Here is a 10,148-nt window from a genome sequence, read left to right on the forward strand (position 1 = left end):
GATTGGACCACAGCTGCCGGGGGGGGCGGCACTCAGGAGGGGAGAGAGGGATTTATCTCCCTCTCTCCTCCGTTGCCGGCTATTGCCATACTCGCTTTGCACTCGCGGAACACCGGTGTACTGCGAGTGCAGTGTGATTTTTTTCTCACCCCATAGACTTGAATGGGTGCGAGAGAAACCAGGAATGTATTAAACCCGCAGCATGCTGCGATTGTTTTCTCGGTCCGATTAGCGCTGAGAAAATAAATCGCTCATGGGTGCAGACACACAGGCTAATATTGGCCCGAGTGGAATGCGATGTTTTATCGCATGCCACTCGCTCCGATTTTCATGCCGTGTGTCTTAGGCCTAACTCTGCGCGAGGTCGGCCACTTTGCCTTGTATACTCCATAGCAGCCATTATTCCTACTTGCTGGTTGTTATACTTTGCCATCAGTCACACAATCCTACTTATAGGGTCTCTCCCACGTCATATAGTTATCACATACAGTAAATGTACATGATACGAGTGCCCCTTTAACGCTTAAGAGGAAAAAATCTGCACAAAAATAGAGTCGAGAGGAAAGGAAAAGACCTAAAAAAATGAGGAGAGACGAGCAGGTAGCACCGTTACTCCATAAACGATAAGGCGTCTCAGCAGATAGCGGCACAGCAGGGATGCGTGAAAAGGGTCACTGGGATCGCTATCAAACATTATAATAAATTGGCTGGAGCGCTAGCAGCTTGCATCGGTCACTCTGTACTCTGCCTGCACAGCGCCAATCCTGACCTGACTTTAAAGAGAATCTGTCAGCAGGGGTTTTTTTTGCTACTTAATCTGACAGCAGCATGATGTAGGGACAGAGACCTGGATTCCAGGGATGTGTCACTTATTAGGTTGTGTGCTGTAGTTTCAACATAATCAGTGTTTTATCAGCAGGAGATTATCACTAGGCGTCTCATGCAGGCCTGTCAGGCTATTCTGTGTAAGCCTGAGCACACCATTGATTGGCAGCTTTGTTGTACACAGGAATCTGCCAGTTAGTGGTGAGGTAATATGTTTTGAGAGTATATGGGGGGTTTTGATTGCTTTTAAGCCCTTTTTCATATAGCCTGGGATATAGCAATAGTTTTTAGGACATTATGAAAGATTTGAGCACCTGCAGTCAGTGAACCGCTGCACATTTACACTGACCATTGACCGCTAAGTGATTACTATATGATCATTCTGCATAAAAGGCCAAATTCACTCGATCGGTTGGGACCGCAGAATGTTAAGCTATGACATATCCTGTCAATTGTCGGCAATTATTTTAAATTATTTGCAGACGCCCAATGTCATCCTTTTTGAAGGATTTTTTTGTTAACGCCCTTCAGTTCGATCTGGATCCATGGCGACTTAATAGATGAACGATCTGAAGGAAGATCGATCTTGTGCAGCCTAGATAGGTCCACCAGGGTCTTTTCCACCTAGATAGCTTCCCCAGGGTCTTCTCGACCTAGATAGGTTCTCCAGGATCTTCTCTGCCTAAATAAGTCCACCAGGTTCTTCTCTGCCTAGATAGGTCCACCAGGTTCTTCTCTGCCTAGATAGGTCCACCAGGGTTTTCTCTGCCTAGATCGGTCCACCAGGGTTTTCTCTGCCTAGATAGGTCCACCAGGGTTTTCTCCGCCTAGATAGGTCCACCAGGGTCTTCTCTGCCTAGATAGGTCCTCCAGGGTCTTCTCTGCCTAGATAGGTCCACCAGGTTCTTCTCTGCCTAGATAGGTGCACCAGGTTCTTCTCTGCCTATTTAGGTCCACCAGGTTCTTCTCTGCCTAGATAGGTGCACCAGGTTCTTCTCTGCCTAGATAGGTCCACCAGGGTCTTCTCTGCCTAGATAGGTCCACCAGGGTCCTCTCCATCTAAGTAGGTCTATCAGCGTCTTCTCCGCCTATATAGGTCCACCAGGGTCTTTTCTGCCTAGATAGGTCCACCAGGGTCCTCTCCACCTAGATAGGTCCACCAGCGTCTTCTCCGCCTAGATAGGTCCACCAGCGTCTTCTCCGCATAGATAGGTCCACCAGCGTCTTCTCCGCCTAGATAGGTCCACCAGAGTCTTCGCCTAGATAGGTCCACCAGGGTCTTCTCCGCCTAGATAGGTCCATCAGGGTCTTCTCCGCCTAGATAGGTCCATCAGGGTCTTCTCCGCCTAGATAGGTCCATCAGGGTCTTCTATACCTAGATAGGTCCACCAGGGTCTTCTCCGCCTAGATAGGTCCATCAGGGTCTTCTATACCTAGATAGGTCCACCAGGGTCTTCTCCGCCTAGATAGGTCCATCAGGGTCTTCTCCGCCTAGATAGGTCCATCAGGGTCTTCTCCGCCTAGATAGGTCCATCAGGGTCTTCTATACCTAGATAGGTCCACCAGGGTCTTCTCCGCCTAGATAGGTCCATCAGGGTCTTCTCCGCCTAGATAGGTCCATCAGGGTCTTCTCCGCCTAGATAGGTCCATCAGGGTCTTCTATACCTAGATAGGTCCATCAGGGTCTTCTCCGCCTAGATAGGTCCATCAGGGTCTTCTATACCTAGATAGGTCCACCAGGGTCTTCTCCATCTAGATAGGTCCACCAGGGTCTTCTCCGCCTAAATAGGTCCACCAGGGTCTTCTCCGCCTAGCTAGGTCCACCAGGGTCTTCTTCACCATTATCCTTAGTGTATCAAGCCATCGAGTTGCTGGTTTTCCTCTTCGCCTTGTTCTTTCTATTCTTCCAGCCATCATGTTCTTCTAAAGTGATTGTTCTCTGTGTCCAAACTAGGCAAGTCATAGCTCGATGATGCTTCTGCTTATATGGCTCCTGTCGAATTGCTGAAAAACGTCAGCTTTGCTTGTCTGGCGCCTTTTAGTTCATGCGAAACAACATTGTAGATTGTAAGCTCCTACGAGCAGGGTCATCATCACTTTTGCTTTACTTATTGCATTCTCTATAACTGTTACTAATGACTATTTGTATATGGACCTCTGAATTGTAAAGCGCTGCAGAATATGTTGGCGCTAAAGAAATAAAGATGGTTATTATTGTTAAAGCAATTGGTTTATAGGAATCTGTCATAAGGTTTTTGCCACCTAATCTGAGAGCAGCATTTTATAGAGAGAGAGACCCTGATTCCCGCGATGTGTCACTTACTGGGCTGCTTGCTGGAGTTTTGGGAAAATCACAGTTTTATCAGCAGGAGATTATCACTAGAAAACTAGTAAACCTGCTGTCAGGAAGTCTAGCCCTGCCCCCACCACTTCATATCCAATCAGTGGTGTGGGCGGAGTTATACAAAGTTCAACATTCCGAGAACTCTCTACATCTGCTGCAGAGAAAACAGTGATAGTGTCACAATTCTCTGTGCAGAGCATCTCACAGACCTGGAGTGCGGCACTTACAGATCTGGCAGTGTGTCTATTCCTTTGTGCAGAGCATCTTGCCCTTGGAGATGCTCTGCGTCCTTGATAATGAACTAGCAGCTTGGTCACTATACTGGAGTCCAGGTTGGTTCTGGGAGGTGCTGGTTACTCAGCGGTTCCGGGTAATTGCTGAGGTGTCGTTACGGAGCATGCTCCCCCAGATCTCTGCCAGATGTATTCTCTGGCTCTGCTGTGTTGCCATAGTTTGTGTGTCTGCTGTATCCTGATCTTGGTATTCTGACCCCGGACGGTTATTGGACTTCCCTCTGCCCGCTCCCTATTTCTGTCTTGGACCCCAAACCGTTATCTGACTATGTCTTTGCTTGCTCCCTTTTACTACTACGTACTCTTTTGGTGTTGTGACCCTCGGATTGTGCCCTGACTACGTCTCTGTTTACCCCCCTATGATTATACGTGACCTTCCGTTACCAGATGCCGACTCTCCTGACTACCCTTTCGTTCATGCGACCCCGTGAAGTAGTGACAAGTGTTCCAGATAGTATGAAAACAACAGCAAGCAGCCCAGTAAGTGACACATTGCTGGAATCAGTGTCTCAGCCCCTACATCATGGAGTTCCCAGATCAGGAGGCAAAAACATGATTCCCCGTTCTTCAGATTGTGATAGTCCCCTGGGGATCAATACTGTAATTGGAGTATGATTTAAATCTTCATGTGGGCGGAGTTATACAAAGTTCCGCATTCCGAGGAGAAAACAGTGATTATATCAAAACGACAGCAAGCAGCCCAGTAAGTGACACATTGTTGGAATCATGGAATTCTCAAATTAGGAGATAAAAACATGATGACAGATTCCCCCTCCCCTCCAGTACTATAATTGGAGTATGACTTCAAATCTTCATGTGGGCGGAGTTATACAAAGTTCAGCATTCCGAGGAAAAAACAGTGATTATATCAAAACAAGAGCAAGCAGCCCAGTAAGTGACACATTGCTGGAATCAGTGTCTCAGCCCCTACATCATAGAATTCTCAAATTGGGAGGTAAAAACATGATGACAGATTCTCCCTCCCCTCCAGTATTATAGTTGGAATATGACTTAAAATCTTCATGTTATTATTATTATTATTTATTTATAGAGCACCATTGATTCCATGGTGCTGTACATTAGAAGGGGGTTACATACAGAGTACATATACAAGTTACAGTAAACAGACTAGTACAGAGGGAAGAGGGCCCTGCCCTTGCAGGCTTACATTCTGTAGGATTTTGGGGAGGAGATAGTAGGTGGGGTGTAGGTGGGGCGGCAGCTCCGCACGGTGGTGGGGCGGCAGCTCCGCACGGTGGTGGTAGTTATACAAATTTCAGCATTCTGAGGAAAAAACAGTGATTATATCAAAACAACAGCAAGCAGCCCAGTAAGTAACACATTGCTGGAATCAGTATCTCATCTCCTACATCATGGATTTCTCAAATTGGAAGGTAAAACATGATGACAGATTCCCCCTCCCCTCTAGTACTATAACTGGAGTATGATTTAAAATCTTCATGTGGGCGGAGTTATAGAAAGTTCTGCATTCCGAGGAGAAAACAGTGATTATATCAAAACGACAGCAAGCAGCCCAGTAAGTGACACATTGTTGGAATCATGGAATTCTCAAACTAGGAGATAAAAACATGATGACAGATTCCCCCTCCCCTCCAGTACTATAATTGGAGTATGACTTAAATTTTCATGTGGGTGGAGTTATAAAGTTCAGCATTCCAAGGAAAAAACAGTGATTATATCAAAACGACAGCAAGCAGCCCAGTAAGTGACACATTGCCGGAATCAGTGTCTCAGCCCCTACATCATGGAATTCTCGAATTGGGAGGTAAAAACATGATGACAGATTCCCCCTTTCCCTTCAGTACTATAATTGGAGTATAATTTAAACTCTTCATTCAAAAAATAAGAAGCACAAGACCCCTTCTACGACGTCTCGGAGACCCTCACGCACCGTCACTTGTTGTCTGAATCCATTTTCTTAAGAGGTGTCGTGTTCATTATCCTTTTTGACCAAATTTCCCCCCCACCCACCCACACACCCTTGAATAAAGGAGCATATGTCGAGCATCGACCTCAGACCCCAGAGGTGAAGACGTTCCCTAATTATCTCAACGACCGGTCGGGCTCCGAAGATTTTGAAGATTTTATTCCATTATTTAAAGAATTTAATCTTAGAGACCACGGGGGAGAAAAGATCGTGATTCTATTATAATTGTCCCCTACCGCCCCCCCCCCTCTAATTGTTTTTGTTTTGTTTTTTTTACGCAGAATGAATATATTTTTCAATTTCATTTTTCTTTGTCCTTTAAAGAAGAAGGATAAAGAAGAAAAAAAAATCTAGAACTCAAAATGGCTTCCTGCAGCAGCCGCCTGTCATTTGTTTATTTTTTTTTTCTTTCTTCCTTTCAGCTAAGAGAAGAAAGACAATAAATATATATTTCTTTTGTGAGGCGAGGGAGGGGCGAGGCGCTCGGCAGCCATGCTCGGGCTGACATCAGACTCACATTAGGATTTGAGCTCTGTGTGGAGAGCTGGGGATAGAAAGGAACACAAAAAGGGACATAAATATGTATAAAGCAAAAGGGCTGAGAAGACAAAAACAATCATAAGACGTCGAAATAATCAAAGATGAATGCGGCTTCGGTCACAAAGCCGAGGAGAAAGTGTCACAAGTGTGATTGTACAGCAGCGCTCAGCGCGGGGAGGGGGGAGCGAGCGCGGACCCTCGGCTCCGGATCTGCACATGTGCAAAGAAAAGAACATTTTGATCTTCTGTGCATAGATACGTGAGCAATTAGATAAATGCGAGGCGCAGACCTTCTCCTTATTTATCAGAATTCTGAAAAAAAAAAAAAGGAAGAGCAAGAAGCGACCGCACGTGACTGATCAGACAGATGCATCATTTACAACACAGCCTTAGATAATTCATGAAGACGAGAGAAAGGGGGAAGATGGAAGACGACGAGAAACGAGCGAAAGGGAAAAGAGGGAAGACGACAACGGGGAACAAAAGATGAGCCAAGACAGGCGTAAGAATCAAAAGACAGGACATTCTACAGACCCTTATAATAAAAGTGGTGTCTACGAATAGGTGCTAAGCTGTCAGCTCTCATCTGTGAGCAAGTCTGCAGCGCCACCACAGGACGAATGGAGAATTACCAGTCACAGGGCTGCAAAGTGTAAAAGGAAAAGTATCTTTGTGCTATGATGTATGTGTATTGGCACTAATGATGACCATGCTCGGGTGCTCAGTACTGGTAACTAGTGATGAGTGAGCACTACCATGCTCGGGTGCTCAGTACTGGTAACTAGTGATGAGCGAGCACTACCATGCTCGGGTGCTCTGTACTGGTAACTAGTGATGAGTGAGCACTACCATGCTCGGGTGCTCTGTACTGGTAACTAGTGATGAGTGAGCACTACCATGCTCGGGTGCTCAGTACTCGTAACTAGTGATGAGCGGGCACTACCATGCTCAGGTGCTCTGTACTCGTAACTAGTGATGAGCGGGCACTACCATGCTCGGGTGCTCAGTACTGGTAACTAGTGATGAGCGGGCACTACCATGCTCGGGTGCTCAGTACTGGTAACTAGTGATGAGCGGGCACTACCATGCTCGGGTGCTCAGTACTGGTAACTAGTGATGAGCGGGCACTACCATGCTCAGGTGCTCAGTACTGGTAACTAGTGATGAGCGGGCACTACCATGCTCAGGTGCCCAGTACTGGTAACTAGTGATGAGTGGGCACTACCATGCTCAGGTGCTCAGTACTGGTAACTAGTGATGAGTGGGCACTACCATGCTCAGGTGCTCAGTACTGGTAACTAGTGATGAGCGGGCACTACCATGCTTGGGTGCTCAGTACTGGTAACTAGTGATGAGCGGGCACTACCATGCTCGGGTGCTCAGTACTGGTAACTAGTGATGAGCGGCACTACCATGCTCTGGTGCTCAGTACTGGTAACTAGTGATGAGCGGGCACTACCATGCTCTGGTGCTCAGTACTCATAACTAGTGATGAGCGGCACTACCATGCTCAGGTGCCCAGTACTGGTAACTAGTGATGAGCGGGCACTACCATGCTCGGGTGCTCAGTACTGGTAACTAGTGATGAGTGTGCACTACCATGCTCAGGTGCCCAGTACTGGTAACTAGTGATGAGCGGGCACTACCATGCTCAGGTGCTCAGTACTGGTAACTAGTGATGAGTGTGCACTACCATGCTCAGGTGCTCTGTACTGGTAACTAGTGATGAGCGGGCACTACCATGCTCAGGTGCTCTGTACTGGTAACTAGTGATGAGCGGGCACTACCATGCTCGGGTGCTCAGTACTGGTAACTAGTGATGAGTGTGCACTACCATGCTCAGGTGCTCTGTACTGGTAACTAGTGATGAGCGGGCACTACCATGCTCGGGTGCTCAGTACTGGTAACTAGTGATGAGCGGGCACTACCATGCTCAGGTGCTCTGTACTGGTAACTAGTGATGAGTGTGCACTACCATGCTCAGGTGCTCTGTACTGGTAACTAGTGATGAGCGAGCACTACCATGCTCAGGTGCTCTGTACTGGTAACTAGTGATGAGCGGGCACTACCATGCTCGGGTGGTCAGTACTGGTAACTAGTGATGAGCGGGCACTACCATGCTCAGGTGCTCTGTACTGGTAACTAGTGATGAGCGGGCACTGCCATGCTCAGGTGCTCAGTACTGGTAACTAGTGATGAGCGGGCACTACCATGCTCGGGTGCTCAGTACTGGTAACTAGTGATGAGTGAGCACTACCATGCTCAGGTGCTCAGTACTGGTAACTAGTGATGAGCGAGCACTACCATGCTCAGGTGCTCTGTACTGGTAACTAGTGATGAGCGAGCACTACCATGCTCAGGTGCTCAGTACTGGTAACTAGTGATGAGCGGGCACTACCATGCTCAGGTGCTCTGTACTGGTAACTAGTGATGAGCGGGCACTACCATGCTCAGGTGCTCAGTACTGGTAACTAGTGATGAGCGGGCACTACCATACTCGGGTGCTCAGTACTGGTAACTAGTGATGAGTGAGCACTACCATGCTCAGGTGCTCAGTACTGGTAACTAGTGATGAGCGAGCACTACCATGCTCAGGTGCTCTGTACTGGTAACTAGTGATGAGCGAGCACTACCATGCTCAGGTGCTCAGTACTGGTAACTAGTGATGAGTGGGCACTACCATGCTCGGGTGCTCAGTACTGGTAACTAGTGATGAGCGGGCACTACCATGCTCGGGTGCTCAGTACTGGTAACTAGTGATGAGCGGGCACTACCATGCTCAGGTGCTCTGTACTGGTAACTAGTGATGAGCGGGCACTACCATGCTCGGGTGCTCAGTACTGGTAACTAGTGATGAGTGGGCACTACCACGCTCGGGTGCTCAGTACTGGTAACTAGTGATGAGCGGGCACTACCATGCTCGGGTGCTCAGTACTGGTAACTAGTGATGAGCGGGCACTACCATGCTCGGGTGCTCTGTACTGGTAACTAGTGATGAGTGGGCACTACCACGCTCGGGTGCTCAGTACTGGTAACTAGTGAGGAGTGGGCACTACCATGCTCGGGTGCTCAGTACTGGTAACTAGTGATGAGCGGGCACTACCATGCTCGGGTGCTCTGTACTGGTAGCTAGTGATGAGCGAGCACTACCATGCTCGGGTGCTCAGTACTGGTAACTAGTGATGAGCGGGCACTACCATGCTCGGGTGGTCAGTACTGGTAACTAGTGATGAGCGGGCACTACCATGCTCAGGTGCTCTGTACTGGTAACTAGTGATGAGCGGGCACTACCATGCTCGGGTGCTCAGTACTCGTAACTAGTGATGAGCGGGCAGTACCATGCTCAGGTGCTCAGTACTCGTAACTAGTGATGTGCGGGCACTACCATGCTCAGGTGCTCAGTACTGGTAACTAGTGATGAGCGGGCACTACCATGCTCAGGTGCTCTGTACTGGTAACTAGTGTTGAGCGGGCACTACCGTGCTCAGGTGCTCTGTACTGGTAGCTAGTGATGAGCGAGCACTACCATGCTCAGGTGCTCAGTACTGGTAACTAGTGATGAGCGGGCACTACCATGCTCGGGTACTCAGTACTGGTAACTAGTGATGAGCGGGCACTACCATGCTCGGGTGGTCAGTACTGGTAACTAGTGATGAGCGGGCACTACCATGCTCAGGTGCTCAGTACTGGTAACTAGTGATGAGCGGGCACTACCATGCTCGGGTGCTCAGTACTCGTAACTAGTGATGAGCGGGCACTACCATGCTCAGGTGCTCAGTACTCGTAACTAGTGATGTGCGGGCACTACCATGCTCAGGTGCTCAGTACTGGTAACTAGTGATGAGCGGGCACTACCATGCTCGGGTACTCAGTACTGGTAACTAGTGATGAGCGAGCACTACCATGCTCGGGTGCTCAGTACTCGTAACTAGTGATGAGCGGGCACTACCATGCTCGGGTGCTCAGTACTCGTAACTAGTGATGAGCGGGCACTACCATGCTCAGGTGCTCTGTGCTGGTAACTAGTGATGAGCGGGCACTACCATGCTCGGGTGCTCAGTACTGGTAACTAGTGATGAGCGAGCACTACCATGCTCAGGTGCTCAGTACTGGTAACTAGTGATGAGCGGGCACTACCATGCTCAGGTGCTCAGTACTGGTAACTAGTGATGAGCGAGCACTACCATGCTCAGGTGCT

The sequence above is a fragment of the Anomaloglossus baeobatrachus genome, chromosome 4 (assembly GCF_048569485.1).
Source record: "Anomaloglossus baeobatrachus isolate aAnoBae1 chromosome 4, aAnoBae1.hap1, whole genome shotgun sequence".
Classification (NCBI taxonomy): domain Eukaryota; kingdom Metazoa; phylum Chordata; class Amphibia; order Anura; family Aromobatidae; genus Anomaloglossus; species Anomaloglossus baeobatrachus.